This window comes from Hyperolius riggenbachi, chromosome 4 (genome assembly GCF_040937935.1).
Source record: "Hyperolius riggenbachi isolate aHypRig1 chromosome 4, aHypRig1.pri, whole genome shotgun sequence".
NCBI lineage: Eukaryota > Metazoa > Chordata > Amphibia > Anura > Hyperoliidae > Hyperolius > Hyperolius riggenbachi.
In genome coordinates this window covers 236,709,138-236,724,353 of record NC_090649.1, presented here as the reverse complement: position 1 = coordinate 236,724,353, position 15,216 = coordinate 236,709,138, and the positions used below count along the sequence as shown (strand labels likewise).

At 44.0% G+C, this 15,216-nt stretch overlaps 1 protein-coding gene across 21 annotated transcripts in view; it reads right to left on the bottom strand.

Annotated features, from left to right (window-relative positions):
* The window catches only part of RIMS1 (regulating synaptic membrane exocytosis 1), a 443,920-nt gene that overhangs the window by 62,997 nt on the left and 365,707 nt on the right, over nt 1-15,216 (bottom strand). The window contains exon 1 of one of the 21 annotated variants that reach the window (XM_068281485.1): nt 14,271-14,353. The exons of the other annotated variants lie outside the window; for them this stretch is intronic. The gene's annotated coding sequence lies outside the window, so the exon portion shown is untranslated. Of the gene's footprint in view, nt 1-14,270; nt 14,354-15,216 lie in introns of those variants that run through there. 21 annotated transcript variants of the gene reach the window in all.

Genomic DNA, 15,216 nt, shown 5'->3' with positions numbered 1-15,216 from the left:
TGATTCGAATTAATCAATAAGAAGCCATCAATAAGTTTGGGTTTTATATCTACAATAATGGAATGTATGACACCACATAGTGATACATAAGTCCTTTAAAATCGGCTGCTACAACTTGTGTCCCTGGGTCTGCCGTAATTAATTGTAGTTACTCAATACCTTTGTTTATCACTGCAGTGGCCAAGTTTTAGCCTGATTGACAACTTCATGGTCGATTGGTTGCTTCACACTGAATGCTTAAGGTGGCCACTAACGGTCCAATTTCTAGCAAAAAAATCATTAGAGCAATCAGATAATTCTTATCAGATGTGATTGGATTGGTTGTAAATAATCTCCATTGATGGGCACAATCGATTACGAACAATTATAAAAACAGTCGTCCGATTGGATTTTTGTCTAACTAAAATTTGGATTTTCTTGTCGGTTGTGATAGATAGGAAGCAAAGAATGTTTCGTTGAGGGTGTAGTGAACGATGTATTACGATATTTCACTTCTGATCAGAATTATCTGATCACTCTAATGATTTTTTACTAGAAATTGGATCGCTAGTGGTCACCTTTAGTCAGCACTATCTGGATAACAAAGAGGGATGGGCTTCTGCACTCTAAAAATATTACCTCTGTCCCAACCAACATACAGTTTATGGTTTCCAAAGCATTTACAAAAACAAAAATGTTTCAAAAATAAATTTGCTTAAGCATCACTATGGATTTTTTTTGTGATGCAAAAACTGCTACTAGTCTCTATAGAGATCAGGGGCGTAGCAATAGGGGTTGCAGCGGTAGCAACCACATCGGGGCCCTGAAGGGCCCTCCCTCAACTACAGTATTAGCTCTATATTGGTCCTGTGCTCATAATAATCACTTCTATACATACTTTGAATAGTAGTTTTCATTAACCAACTATTTCCCATCCCCTTCTTGCACCTCTGACACTGTAGTTGCCATTGGCAGGTTTTGGTGAGCCGTATCCATTGTTATATATAGAGTGCTTGGAGGGCCCCAATGTAAAACTTGCATCAGAGCCCGCCGCTCCTTAGCTACACCACTGCTTGAGATGTTTGCAATAGAGCCCTTGTGTTTTAAGCTATACCGCTTACTGGCTTGCTCACACAAACTAAAAATGGAGGTTTTCAAAATGCCACACATTACTTCATCCGGCACCTCAGTAAAACATTCTGCTGTTATCTTTACAACAACAAAAAAGAAGCTATTCTTTTGTTGTATAACTATTTCTCACTGCTGAACAAGTCAAGCCTACTCTGTTCTAGCTCAAGTCGGAATTAGCCGGTTAAAGTTGGCTTTGGACATCATTCACTTTGCAGTGATGTATAGTGTGTCAGGTAAAGCCTAAAACACAGAACGTGTATGACCACCCACGAAAGTAAATAAAGCCAAGTCTGTGTGTATTTGGCAGGACCATGCTCAAGAGAGGACAGCGGAGAAACAACAGTGAAGCAAACCTAGGACTATTTAACAATGCGGAAAAAATATCTGCATAAGAACTGAATTTAAAAGAATATCTTGACATAGGAACTGACTGGAAAGACTGCAGAGCATAGGAAAGCAGCTGCCACTAATATGTCTGCCTATATTTAGACTGTCACGTCTTGTTATAATCAACATCTACATAAATGTTTAACTGTATGAGATAAATGCCTCTCTGCTGTTAAAACCATTGTGTGTTAATGAAGACTGGAATACAGGCACTGCTACATCTTGTATAACACACTTACATTCATACATTTTGAATGCTGTCTATTTTTACTTAACTGATCTGGTTTATTTCTTGGCAGCTCTCAAGCCAAAGAAGACAGCATCTATCTTTGTGTCATACAAAATTGGCCTGTAGCCTTTTACAGCTTTAGCATTGCGATTTTTACTCTTTCTCTCTGGCAATGTCTAAATGCACCAGAATTAGCCCTGTCACTGCTCGATTTCCTGTTTAAAACCAACATCCTATAGTCAAACAACAAGTGCATCCTTAGTATATGCATTACAGCACATTACTTAGAATTGCAGAGATCACACAAAGCCAAAACCAACTTTGCAAGCAATGTGCTAGATTAAAGAGACAGGTGCTTCACTGTGCATTGTGTCACAATCACCACTAAGCCATGCAAAATAAAAACACTGCAGCACATTCTGATCAACTAGAGATGAGGAAAGGCAGGTGTCTGAATGCCTGTTCAGTTTTCAACATCTTTCATCACTTATCACTTAAGGTGGCCACACACGATACAATAAAATGATCCGATTTTACAGTAATTCGATAAAAACGATCGTATCTCTCGAAAAAATCGAAAGCTTTTTTTTCATTCGACTGAAAAATCCGATCGGATTTCCCGTTTTTTTCGATTTAAATCGATCCGGAATGCCAGATATTTCTCTTCAATTTCTACTAAAGATTGTATGGTGTGTGTTGGATTGTTCAATTATTAATATACACACCCTAGCAATTTTCTCTGAGTTTCCAATCATTTTCATCATAATTGAGGTAAAAATTGAACATAGGTGTGTGGTACATTGGTCATATTTTTGAAATGTTACAATCAGTCAGAAAAATTGATTGCAATTCTTAAATTGAACAGATATTTAAAAAATTGTATGGTGTGTGGCCACCTTTACTGATTAACTATCTTTAGATCCATTTCTTTTCTTATCTTATCTTTCATTTAAAAAAATACTTTTAACCACTTAAGGACTGCAGTCATAAAACCCCTTAAAGGATACCACAGCCCACAGGCTGTGGTAAAATAAATGCAGCATGTGTAGGGAAAAAGAAAGGACATACTCACCGCTCCCCTCGCTCCCAGCCGTCGGGTCCCGCTCGTCTGCTACAGCTCCCGGTACCGGCCGACTCATCTGACCCCTGACCCGGACATACTGCTATGCGCATGTGCAGTATGTCCAATCATCTTCCCTTCTGCCGTCGCATCATGACGGCAGAAGATCGGACACTCCCACGCCTCCTCCCTGCCCAGCGTGTGCGCTCCACTAATAAAGCTAGCGTGACATGCTAGCTGGAGTCACGCTGGGAGCGGCGATTTAGAGAGAGAGTGGAGGGGGAGTGAGTTGGGATGGACGGGAAGCGGGCACTTTCATAATAAGTGCCCGCTTCCCGTCCATCCCAACCCACTCCCCCTCCACTCTCTCTCCAAATCGCCGCTCCCAGCGTGACTCCAGCTAGCATGTCACACTAGCTTTATTAGTGGAGCGCACACGCTGGGCAGGGAGGAGGCGTGGGAGTGTCCGATCTTCTGCCGTCATGATGCGACGGCAGAAGGGAAGATGATTGGACATACTGCACATGCGCATAGCAGTATGTCCGGGTCAGGGGTCAGATGAGTCGGCCGGTACCGGGAGCTGTAGCAGACGAGCAGGACCCGACGGCTGGGAGCGAGGGGAGCGGTGAGTATGTCCTTTCTTTTTCCCTACACATGCTGCATTTATTTTACCACAGCCTGTGGGCTGTGGTATCCTTTAAGGACCAGACACTTTTTGTACCATTCAGACCACTGCAGCTTTAACGGTTTATTGCTCGGTCATACAACCTACGATCTAAATAAATTTTACCTCCTTTTCTTGTCCCTAATACAGCTTTCTTTTGGTGCTATTTGATTGCTGCTGCGATTTTTAGTTTTTATTATATTCATAAAAAAAAGACATGAATTTTGTCAAAAAAAAGAATTTTTTTTAACTTTCTGTGATAAAATTTGCCAAATAAAGTTAAATTTCTGTATACATTTTTGTCCATATTTATTGTGCTACATTTTGAAGCATCTCTGACTTTTCTGAGCACCTGTCAGGTTTCATGAGGTGCTAGAATTCCAGGATAGTATAAATACCCCCCAAATGACCCCATTTTGGAAAGAAGACATCCCAAAGTATTCACTAAGAGGCATGGTGAGTTCACAGAAGATTTTATTTTTTGTCACAAGTTAGCGGAAAATGACACTTTGTGACAAAAATAAATAAATAAATTAAAAAAGTTTCCATTTCTGCTAACTTGTGACAATAAAAAAGTGAAATCTGCCACGGACTCACCATGCCCCTCTCTGAATACTTTGGTATGTCTACTTTCCAAAATGGGGTCATTTGTGGGGTGTTTTTACTGTCCTGGCATTTTGGGGGGTGCTAAATTGTAAGCACCCCTGTAAAGCCTAAAGGTGCTCATAGGACTTTGGACCTCTTAGCGCACCTAGGCTGCAAAGAATTGTCACACGTGGTATCGCCATACTCAGGAGAAATAGTATAATGTGTTTTGGGGTGTATTTTTACACATACCCATGCTGGGTGGGAGAAATATCTCTGTAAATGAGATTTTTTTTTTTTTTTTTTTACACACAATTGTCCATTTACAGAGATATTTCTCCCACCCAGAATAGGTATGTGTAAAAATACACCCTAAAACACATTATACTACTTCTCCCGAGTACAGCGATACCACATGTGTGGCACTTTTTTGCACCCTAACTGCGCTAAGGGGCCAAAAGTCCAATGAGTACCTTTAGGATTTCACAGGTCATTTTGAGACATTTGGTTTCAAGACTACTCCTCACGGTTTAGGACCCCTAAAATGCCAGGGCAGTATAGGAACCCCACAAGTGACCCCATTTTAGAAAGAAGACACCCCAAGGTATTCCGTTAGGTGTATGGTGAGTTCATAGAAGATTTTATTTTTTGTCACAAGTTAGTGGAAAATGACATTTTGTGAAAAAAAAAAAACAATAAAAATCAATTTCTGCTAACTTTTGACAAAAAATAAAATCTTCTATGAACTCATCATACACCTAACGGAATACCTTGGGGAGTCTTCTTTCTAAAATGGGGTCACTTATGAGGTTCCTATACGGCCCTGGCATTTTAGGGGCCCCAAATGCCTCAAAATCACTGTTCAGGAGTATAAGCATCTGCAAATTTTGATGACAGGTGGTCTATGAGGGGCCGCATTTTGTGGAACCAGTCATAAGCAGGGTGGCCTCTTAGATGACAGGTTGTATTGGCACTGAAGTTCAGGAAGCGCAGGATGTTCTCAAATCGTGACCTGGACATGGCAGCAGAGAACATGGGCATGTGATGTATTGGGTGCGTAGACAAAAAGACCGCAATACATTCTTTTTGACTAGACCCATGTTAAGGAGAAGGCCCCAACAAATGTTATGTTCGGAATCTTGGAGTGGCTTCCACAGTAAAGGCTGGGCATAGTAGCTTCTTGGATTGGTGGATGCATATTGTGTGGCATAACGGTTGGTCTCGCCACAATTAAGTCGTACCAGCAGTGATCATAAAACAAAAATTCTGTCACTGCGGTGGGGCGGGTGAGGGTTTGGCCGGGTGATCAGAAGCTCGCAGGAGGGCAGATTAGGGCCTGATCTGATGGATAGGAGTGCTAGGGGGTGACAGGAGGTGATTTATGGGTGTCTCAGTTGGTGATTAGAGGGGAGAATAGATGCAATCAATGCACTGGGGAGGTGATCGGAAGGGGGTCTGAGGGTTTGGCTGAGTGATCAGGAGCCCACACGGGGCAAATTATGGCCTGATTTGATGGGTACGTGTGCTAGGGGGTGACAGGAGGTGATTTAGGGTGTCTCAGGGTGTGAATAGAGGGGGGAATAGATGCAAGCAATGCACTGGGGAGGTGTTTGGGGGTATCTGAGGGCGATCTGAGGGTGTGGGCTGGTCATTGGGTGCCCGCAAGGGGCAGATGAGGGTCTGATCTGATGGGTATGATGGGTATCAGGGACAGGGGGTGATTGATGGGTGATTAGAGGGGAGAACAGATGTAAATATTGCACTGGGGAGGTGATCAGAGGGGTCTGGGGGGGCTATCTCAGGGCAGGTGATTGGGTGATTGGGTGCCCGCAAAGGGCAGATTAGGGTCTGATCTGATGGGTAGCAGTGATAGGTGGTGACAGGGGGTGACGGGGTAATTGATAGGTGATCAGTAGGTGATTACAAGGGAGAATATATGCAAGCAATGCACTGTCAAGTTGATCAGAGCGGGTCTGGGGGGCTATCTGAGGGTGTGGGTGGGTGATTGGGTGCCCGCAAGGGGCAGATTAGGGTCTAATCTGATGGGTAGCAGTGAAAGGTGGTGACAGGGGGTGACGGGGTGATTGATAGGTGATCAGTTGGTTTTTACAATGGAGAATATATGCAAGCAATGCACTGGCGAGTTGATAGGAGCGGGTCTGGGGGGCTATCTGAGGGTGTGGGCGGGTGATTGGGTGCCCGCAAGGGGCAGATTAGGGTCTGATCTGATGGGTAGCAGTGACAGGGGGTAACGGGGTGATTGATAGGTGATCAGTAGGTGATTACAAGCGAGAATCTATGCAAGCAATGCACTGGCGAGTTGATCAGAGCGGGTCTGGGGGGCTATCTGAGGGTGTGGGCAGGTGATTGGGTGCCCGCAAGGGGCAGATTAGGGTCTAATCTGATGGGTAGCAGTGACAGGTGGTGACGGGGTGATTGATAGGTGATCAGTTGGTGATTACAAGGGAGAATTTATGCAAGCAATGCACTGGCGAGTTGATCAGAGCGGGTCTGAGGGGCTATCTGAGGGTGTGGGCGGGTGAGTGGGTGCCCGCAAGGGGCAGATTAAGGTCTAATCTGATGGGTAGCAGTGACAGGTGGTGACAGGGGGTGACGGTATGATTGATAGGTGATCAGTAGGTGATTGCAAGTGAGAATATATGCAAGCAGTGCACTGGCGAGTTGATCAGAGGGGGTCTGGGGGGCTATTTGAGGGTGTGGCGGGTGATTGGATGCCCGCAAGGGGCAGATTAGGGTCTGATCTGATGGGTAGCAGTGATAGGTGGTGACAGGGGGTGACGGGGTAATTGATAGGTGATTACAAGGGAGAATATATGCAAGCAATGCACTGTCAAGTTGATCAGAGCGGGTCTGGGGGGCTATCTGAGGGTGTGGGTGGGTGATTGGGTGCCCGCAAGGGGCAGATTAGGGTCTAATCTGATGGGTAGCAGTGAAAGGTGGTGACAGGGGGTGACGGGGTGATTGATAGGTGATCAGTTGGTTTTTACAATGGAGAATATATGCAAGCAATGCACTGGCGAGTTGATAGGAGCGGGTCTGAGGGGCTATCTGAGGGTGTGGGCGGGTGATTGGTTGCCCGCAAGGGGCAGATTAGGGTCTGATCTGATGGGTAGCAGTGACAGGGGGTAACGGGGTGATTGATAGGTGATCAGTAGGTGATTACAAGCGAGAATCTATGCAAGCAATGCACTGGCGAGTTGATCAGAGCGGGTCTGGGGGGCTATCTGAGGGTGTGGGCAGGTGATTGGGTGCCCGCAAGGGGCAGATTAGGGTCTAATCTGATGGGTAGCAGTGACAGGTGGTGACGGGGTGATTGATAGGTGATCAGTTGGTGATTACAAGGGAGAATTTATGCAAGCAATGCACTGGCGAGTTGATCAGAGCGGGTCTGAGGGGCTATCTGAGGGTGTGGGCGGGTGAGTGGGTGCCCGCAAGGGGCAGATTAAGGTCTAATCTGATGGGTAGCAGTGACAGGTGGTGACAGGGGGTGACGGTATGATTGATAGGTGATCAGTAGGTGATTGCAAGTGAGAATATATGCAAGCAGTGCACTGGCGAGTTGATCAGAGGGGGTCTGGGGGGCTATTTGAGGGTGTGGCGGGTGATTGGATGCCCGCAAGGGGCAGATTAGGGTCTGATCTGATGGGTAGCAGTGACAGGTGGTGACGGGGTGATTGATGGGTGATTAGTGGGTGTTTAGAGGAGAGAACAGATGTAAACAATGCACTTGGGAGGTGATCTGACGGCGGGTCTGCGGGCGATCTGAGGGTGTGGGTGGGTGATCAGACGCCCGCAAGGGGCAGGTTAGGGTCTGATGGGTAGCAGTGACAGGTGGTGACAGGTGGTGATTGACAGGTGATTATAGGGGAAGATAGATGTATACAGTACACGGGGGGGGGGGGGTCTGGGGAGGATCTGAGGGTGTGAGGGGTGATCAGGAGCCCCCAGGGGGCAGTTAAGGGTCTAATCTAAAAAATATCGTTGACAGATAGTGACAGGGAGTGAATGATGGGTGATTGGGTGCAAACAGGGGTCTGAGGGGGTGGGCGGGGGGGGATCTGAGGGGTGCTGTGGGCGATCAGAGGGCAGGGGGGTGGGCAGATCAGTGTTTTTGGGTGCAGACTAGTCTGGTGGTCCCTTCGGACACTGGGACCACCAGGGCAGGAGGCAGCCTGTATAATACGCTTTGTATACATTACAAAGCGCATTATACGCTTGTAACGCGGCGATCGAGGGGTTAACAACCCACCGGCGCTTCCGAACGGCCGGCGGGTTGACGTCGCGGGTGGGTGCAGCCTATTGCCGGCGGAAGCGCGCGATCCCTGGCCCGGAAGAGTCCCAGGACCCGACGCCAATTGGCCTTTACGTGGTCCTGGGCATGCCATTTTGCCGCCGCCAATCTACAGTGGGCGGTCGGCAAGTGGTTAAAAATAAAATCAGCATATGCCACCTCCCCCCAAACCTTTTTTTGTACACCCTTGCAGGGTTGTATTTACATGTTGCCCCTCTGCATGTACAATGCCAACATACAAAACTTGTGACATGGTGGGTGCTCTGCAAGAGAGGGGGGGGCAGCAATCTTCCCCACAACCCCCGCATTTGCAAAGTATTGCTGGTAGTGTCAAGCAAAGGGGTCTCAACTCAACTCAATTCCAGAAAATAGTTACAGACTGGAAAAAACACTGACAACATATAAGTATCTTTAATATCTATGTGTAAAAAGCAACGTGTTAAGGTAATGTTAAATATAAATGTACCTTCTTAAAACAGAATTTTAGCTTAAAGGGAGCAAGAAATATCTACCATGATGCATCACTTCTGAAAATGGAAATCATCTCTTTATGCCCCTGAAAGCCACACAAGCATCTAGAACTGCTGGTTTACAGTCTGCCAATAAATTGTATACAGCAACAATATTTGGTGGAATCTATGTCTTCATATCATTATATGCCTGACACTACAGCTGGCAACTTCCTATATCTTAAAAAACTGAAGAAGAGACAAGTTAATCTTAAAGTGACAAATACTTAATAGAGTACTCGGGGGATTTGTATAGGATACGTGTTCCCTGAACAGGGATAGGCCCCTAGCGCTCTAAAACATAACTTTTATTAGTTCTATTAAAATCAGGTATATCAAAGGTACAGCATTTATAAAACATAAACAGCTGCGTTGGTGTTTGACACTATTGTGTCACATATGTATCATATCCCTGGGATGGATCCCTTTCAGGCAGATAAAGATTGTACATCTATGTGCATGTGTCGTGGAGAGGAAAAGGATCTCCTCTCCAGCACCTATGCAAACAGTGTACAAAATTACAAATAACTCGTCGAAACATGTCGAATTATTTGTAATTTTGTACACTGTTTGCATGGTGTGATCCCCTACTGTCCATTATACCTGTGTTTGGTGCAAGAGGGTGTGATCAGCAGGTCCTATTTGTGCATGTACTAGCTGTGCATAGGTGCTGGAGAGGAGATCCCTTTCCTCTCCACGATACATGCACATAGATGTACAATCTTTATCTGCCTGAAAGTGATCCATCCCAGGGATATGATACATATGTGACACAATAGTGTCAAACACCAACGCAGCTGTTTATGTTTTATAAATGCTGTACCTTTGATATACCTGATTTTAATAGAACTAATAAAAGTTATGTTTTAATCTTAAAGTGAACCTTAAGTGACAAAAATAAATTGAGTTTTACTCACCTGGGGCTTACATCAGCCCACGACGACTTGCTCTGATGCTCCGGGTCCCGCTGGCGGCCACTTCCGGTTTCGCCGCCAGGACCCGTCAGGCTGGGGAACGCGGCCGTTTCTATGCGTTCCCAGCCAAGATAGCACCCCTATGCAGCCATATGGCCGCATAGGGGTGCTATTTTGGCTGGGAACGCGTAGTATCAGCCGCGTTCCCCAGCCTGACGGGTCCTGATGGCGGAACCGGAAGTGGCCGCCAGCGGGACCCGGAGCATCAGAGCGAGTCGTCGTGGGCACCGATCAGCTGCAGGGGGCTGAGGTAAGCCCCAGGTGAGTAAAACTCAATTTATTTTTTACTCTTAATGTTCACTTTAAACTTCACAGCCAGAACTTGTCAGAGTACAATTGGGCCAGAAGAATCCAAGGGACTTTGCATCCCAAATCAGCCAACAACTAGCAAACTAAAAGGGAATTTTGTCGACAATTGTGCGAGATATCCATCCAAAACTCAATTATATGATTCTTATAAATGAGGAGTTTAAAATCCAGCATAGTATGGATACTAGGCCTGAACGATTTTAGGAAAAGATTGAATTGCACGATTTCTGTCAGAAATTGCAATTTTGATTCGATTCACACTGATGGATCAGCACACCGATGGGGAGTATGAGTTTCCCCAGTATAGTTAGCCATGTATAGGTGCGCCCAGTATAGTTTAGCCAGCTATAGGTGCCCAAGTAAAGGTTAGCTAACTCTAGGTGTCCCAGTATATGTAAGCCAGCTATAGGTGTGCCAGTACAGGTTAGCCGGTATAGGCACCACAGTACAGATTAGGCAGTGTATAGGTGCCGCAGTACAGTTTAGCTAGTGTATAGGTGCCGCAGTACAGGTTAGCCATCCAGATTCCCTTTAAAGTATTTAACCAGACCCCCCACACACTAAAGTGTATATAGGCAGATCCCCCTTTAGTGTACATTGCCAGATCCCCCCTTTAGTGTATATTGCCAGATCCTCCTCCCCCCCCCCCCCCTTAGTGTGTATAGGCAGATTCCTCCCCCTCCCTTTAGTGTATATAGCCAGATCCCCCCCTTTAGCATATATAGCCAGATCCCCCATTTAGTATAGGCAGATGCACTTCCCCCTTCCCTTTAGTGTATATAGGCAACAGATCCACCTCGCCGCTGGTAACGGTGGCCATCAGGAAGTGATGTCACACTTCCTGGTACAGGGCCCGCATTACTAGGCAACACTCGCTGCCTGTTCACCACGTCTCACCGCGCGGCAATCTAATGCGGTGAGGCCAAATGAGATCAGAACTTACTGGAGGAGGGGGCCGGGAGTGGAGGAGGGGGCCTGGAGAGGAGCAGGTACCAGCGGTGGCGGCAAAAACCGTCGCAAAACTGCCACGATCGTCAAGCCCTTGATAACGATTTTTGGTTTAAAACCTAATGGATACAGAGGCGCCAAAAGGATAAAAGTATCTAAAAAGTTTAAAACATGAGAAGGCAGTGATGAACTTACCTTCTCCAAAAATGCCAATGTGTTTGTCAAATACAACAAGTTTATTTACATACTCCAGGGGACAATGCATTGTCCCATGGAGTATGTATTATTACAATAATAACCACCTATTATAGTTCTCCTTCTAATACTGATTTCCAATTATGGTGCCTCCATGCATCTAATAATATTGAAGAGTGGAAGAAAAGGAAAAGGGTCAATAAGTGGAAGATAGTGATCAGATTACCTGATCTACCACTAATTGAATATTGTATGGCCAACTTTACACTAGCTCAGCAATGATGGGCCCCATGTAACCCTGATTATTAACCCTTGGCCCCAGGGTATTAATAGCCTGCAGTGCTTTAACACTGCACAGGGTGGGGACACGCACTTGGGGGTACACCAGTACACCATGTAGCAGTGAGTTGGCATGGTCATGGGTGGAGCCAAATATACATGAACTTAGCAGCAGTGTAACTTAAAGACAATGTGCTTGCCTGGCAAGACATTGGCTGAGACCAGACACTGGAGGAGGCTAGAGGTCACGTTGGCGGTTGGGCGAGCCTTTAACACTGCCCATGGTGGGGACACACACTTGGGGGAACACCAGCTGGGTGTTAATCAGTCATCCTGATATTGACCTCTGTTACCATTGCGCACCTGACAGAGCCCTTGCAGAGATCGGCCAGCCACGTTGTGGCACAGATTCTCTTCCGAATAATTTATGGGAGCCCTAATTCTGCTGAACCCATATGTGCCCTTTATCCCCACTTCCCACCCCAACCATTTCATTTTGCAACCCTGAACCTTCAGAGTCGCACAGCTACACTCAGCCATCCACCTTGCCCTCATGTCTGCTGCTGCCACATGCCACCTCCTCTGCTCATCCCCTTATCTCTAGTTTACGGGACATGCAGGTGGGTACGGAGATTTGGGGCACCATAGTGTTAGATCCCGGTAAGTGCCCCGGATCTACCTCCTAGCGACGCGCCTGCATAGTGTTATATGGTAAGTTGCATTGATACATAAATATACAGTACAGCTTAAATGCATTCAAATTTCCAAAGCTTATTATAGTAATAGGAATAATCAGCCACAAGAATAGCAAAGCTTCTTGAGGTGAGCTTATTTACAAATAAATATGTGTAATGTAAAAAAACACATTTATAAGTAGATAAATAAATACTACTTCTACTTACATAACAGATGTATTGTGCTATCCACATAATGATTCCTGTGAAATTTACAAAGGAAAAGCAGAAAATCCTATTCTAGGCAGTGGCCATCTTGCTAAGCTAATGCTGACATCATATTCTCCCTGACTCTTGTTTTTCCCCCTCCTTTCTCTTGCTCATTGTGTATTCAGTAGCTGCTCTCCTCCTTTTTTTTATTTACACATCCAATCAATGAGTCACCTCAGCCTTGTTTGTAAACACAAGTGATCAGAGGGTGTTTCTGATAAGCAGCTAGGCAGAGAAATAAATGGAAGAGGAGGAATATATTATAGATAAAAAGAACTCCCAGCAACTGTTTGGCACTAGGGCCAGTGCTCCTAAAGTATGTGATAACTCCAAACCATAACAGCTGAAAAAATTTTGCAAGTTTTGAATGCAGGATTAGCATCTTTATCACTTAATACACTCAGACTAGTTGCTGTGGAAATTAGATTTTTATGGTGACAATACTTCTTTAAAATAGCTGTTTGTATGTCCGGAATGCTTGTCTTCCTTGTTATCAGTGCAGTGTGTGGCTCACTGTGAGGTGAAAAGGTTTCCTTTCCTCCTGCCTTAGCTCCTCACTAAAATATAAACTCATAAATATGTTAAACAAAGGTTCTGCAAGGATTAAAATGAAAGCTAAAAGCTTTGTCAATTATTTTTGTAGTACTAAAGCCTAGATATGACAAAGATAGACTGAGTTCTGAGTTCAGAAGGATAATACAATAAATACAAGCCAAATTTGCTATTCCAGGTAGGGAGCACTTTACTCTCAGAAAGACTTCCAAGCGCAGGTGCAAATCATTGCCATTGCTTAGTCCATCTTCACCCAAAACATGCATTTTGCTGTCAGTTTGTGTCTTTTGGGGTGAATTTTCCACAGTTACTGTCTAGACAGGAAATGGGTAGATCCTATAACAAGGACTGAGTCAGCAATGGAAAACTTTTTTTTGGCAGAGAGAGGGGTAAAGAAGGACCTCTCAAGCTTTTAGAACTGCCACTTATTTCCATCCTTTTGACATTACAGGCCCTGATTCAAAACCCCAAGCCCCTGGTGTCCAATGAGGTCAAAGGCTACTGTAAGAAACAGACAAGAGGCTTTCTTTGACATCTAATTCTAAATAATAATAAAAATAACAGTTGCAGTGAAATCTATGTAGAACCCTGAAATATTATTTGTGGTGGGATTTGTTGCAGTGGCCTTACACGTCCTCACATCTCATTATGAAGTCAGTATTTACAAAATGATCAAAGAAAATAAAAAATGTAATTGCTTTTCCTATGATTTGTTAGCATTGCTTTACTATTTTATAAGGTAACTATTACAACAACGATGCTACTTTTACAAATGCCACACTGTATATTCATGCATCCTGCTCAATACACCCTGCATCCAAATGTAAAGTTTTTTATCATTTGGTGATCAGTAAGTACAATCTGACCACTTGCATTGCTGTGTATGTTAAAACATATATATGAACAAGTAGCTAGTTTTCAGAATACTCACTGGATTAGTTAGTATGTATTATAAGTCATACAGTTCGGTTTTCGCCCTGGTAGTACATAACACAAGTTTCACATGAATATAAGACAACACTTACAGCTATTAATATTTGAATACAGTCTGAACTGTAACAGTTTATGAGAACCTAGATGTATGTGAAACGGGCTTGTACTTCCCAGACAGCTTCTCCATTTGTAATGCAAAAGCACACACAATATCCATATAATTATTTCCTGGTAACAGATGAAAATATACATCACAAGACCCGATTTAAAATCTACTCACTTGTGTTGACCACGATCCAAAAGAAGAGCAAAAACTCAGTGCAGATACTGCCATAAGAACAGAGACATCTCAATTTCAAATCATCCTGTGTGTCTCTGAAGTACTTCCTTTTCTTACGGAAGAAAAGACAAATATGTACCATGTGTTCATGTGCGCAGAAAGGTTTGTTTAAAAATACTAGCCCTTATTAGGTAGTCTTTTTTGTGGATGAGTAAGAAGAATTAAACTGTGCCTGTAGTCTGTTAATGGGAGAGAATTCTTCAGCTGCACATCAACTTGAAAGAACATTGGCTTACAATCATTCACTTACTGAGATGTTAAGTGTCTCACGCATGCCACACATTATAAGTTCTGAGAAAGGAAGACAACAAAACCAGCACTTTCGCAATGTTCTGTAATAAGGCATGACGGCTCACGTGAAATGCTTAAAAAATAATCATTCCTTAAAGAGACACTGAAGCGAAAAAAAAATTATGATATTATGATTTGTATGTGTAGTACAGATGAGAAATAAAACATTAAGATCAGATACATCAGTCTAATTGTTTCCAGTACAGGAAGAGTTGAGAAACTCCAGTTGTTATCTCTATGCAAACAAGCCATTAAGCTCTCCGACTAAGTTAGTCGTGGAGAGGGCTGTTATCTGACTTTTATTATCTCAACTGTTCCTGGACTATTTACTTTTCCTCTGCTAGAGGAGAGGTCATTACTTCACAGACTGCTCTGAAAGAATCATTTTGAATGCTGAGTGTTCTGTAATCTGCACATATTATAGAATAATGCAATGCTAGAAAAAACACTATATACCTGAAAATAAAAGTATGAGAATATTTTCTTTGCTGCTAATCTTCTAGTAATTATTCATAGTACACAACCAATTCATTATATCATATATTTTTTTCGCTTCAGTGTCTCTTTAAAACATAAATAAATAATTGTTAATGCC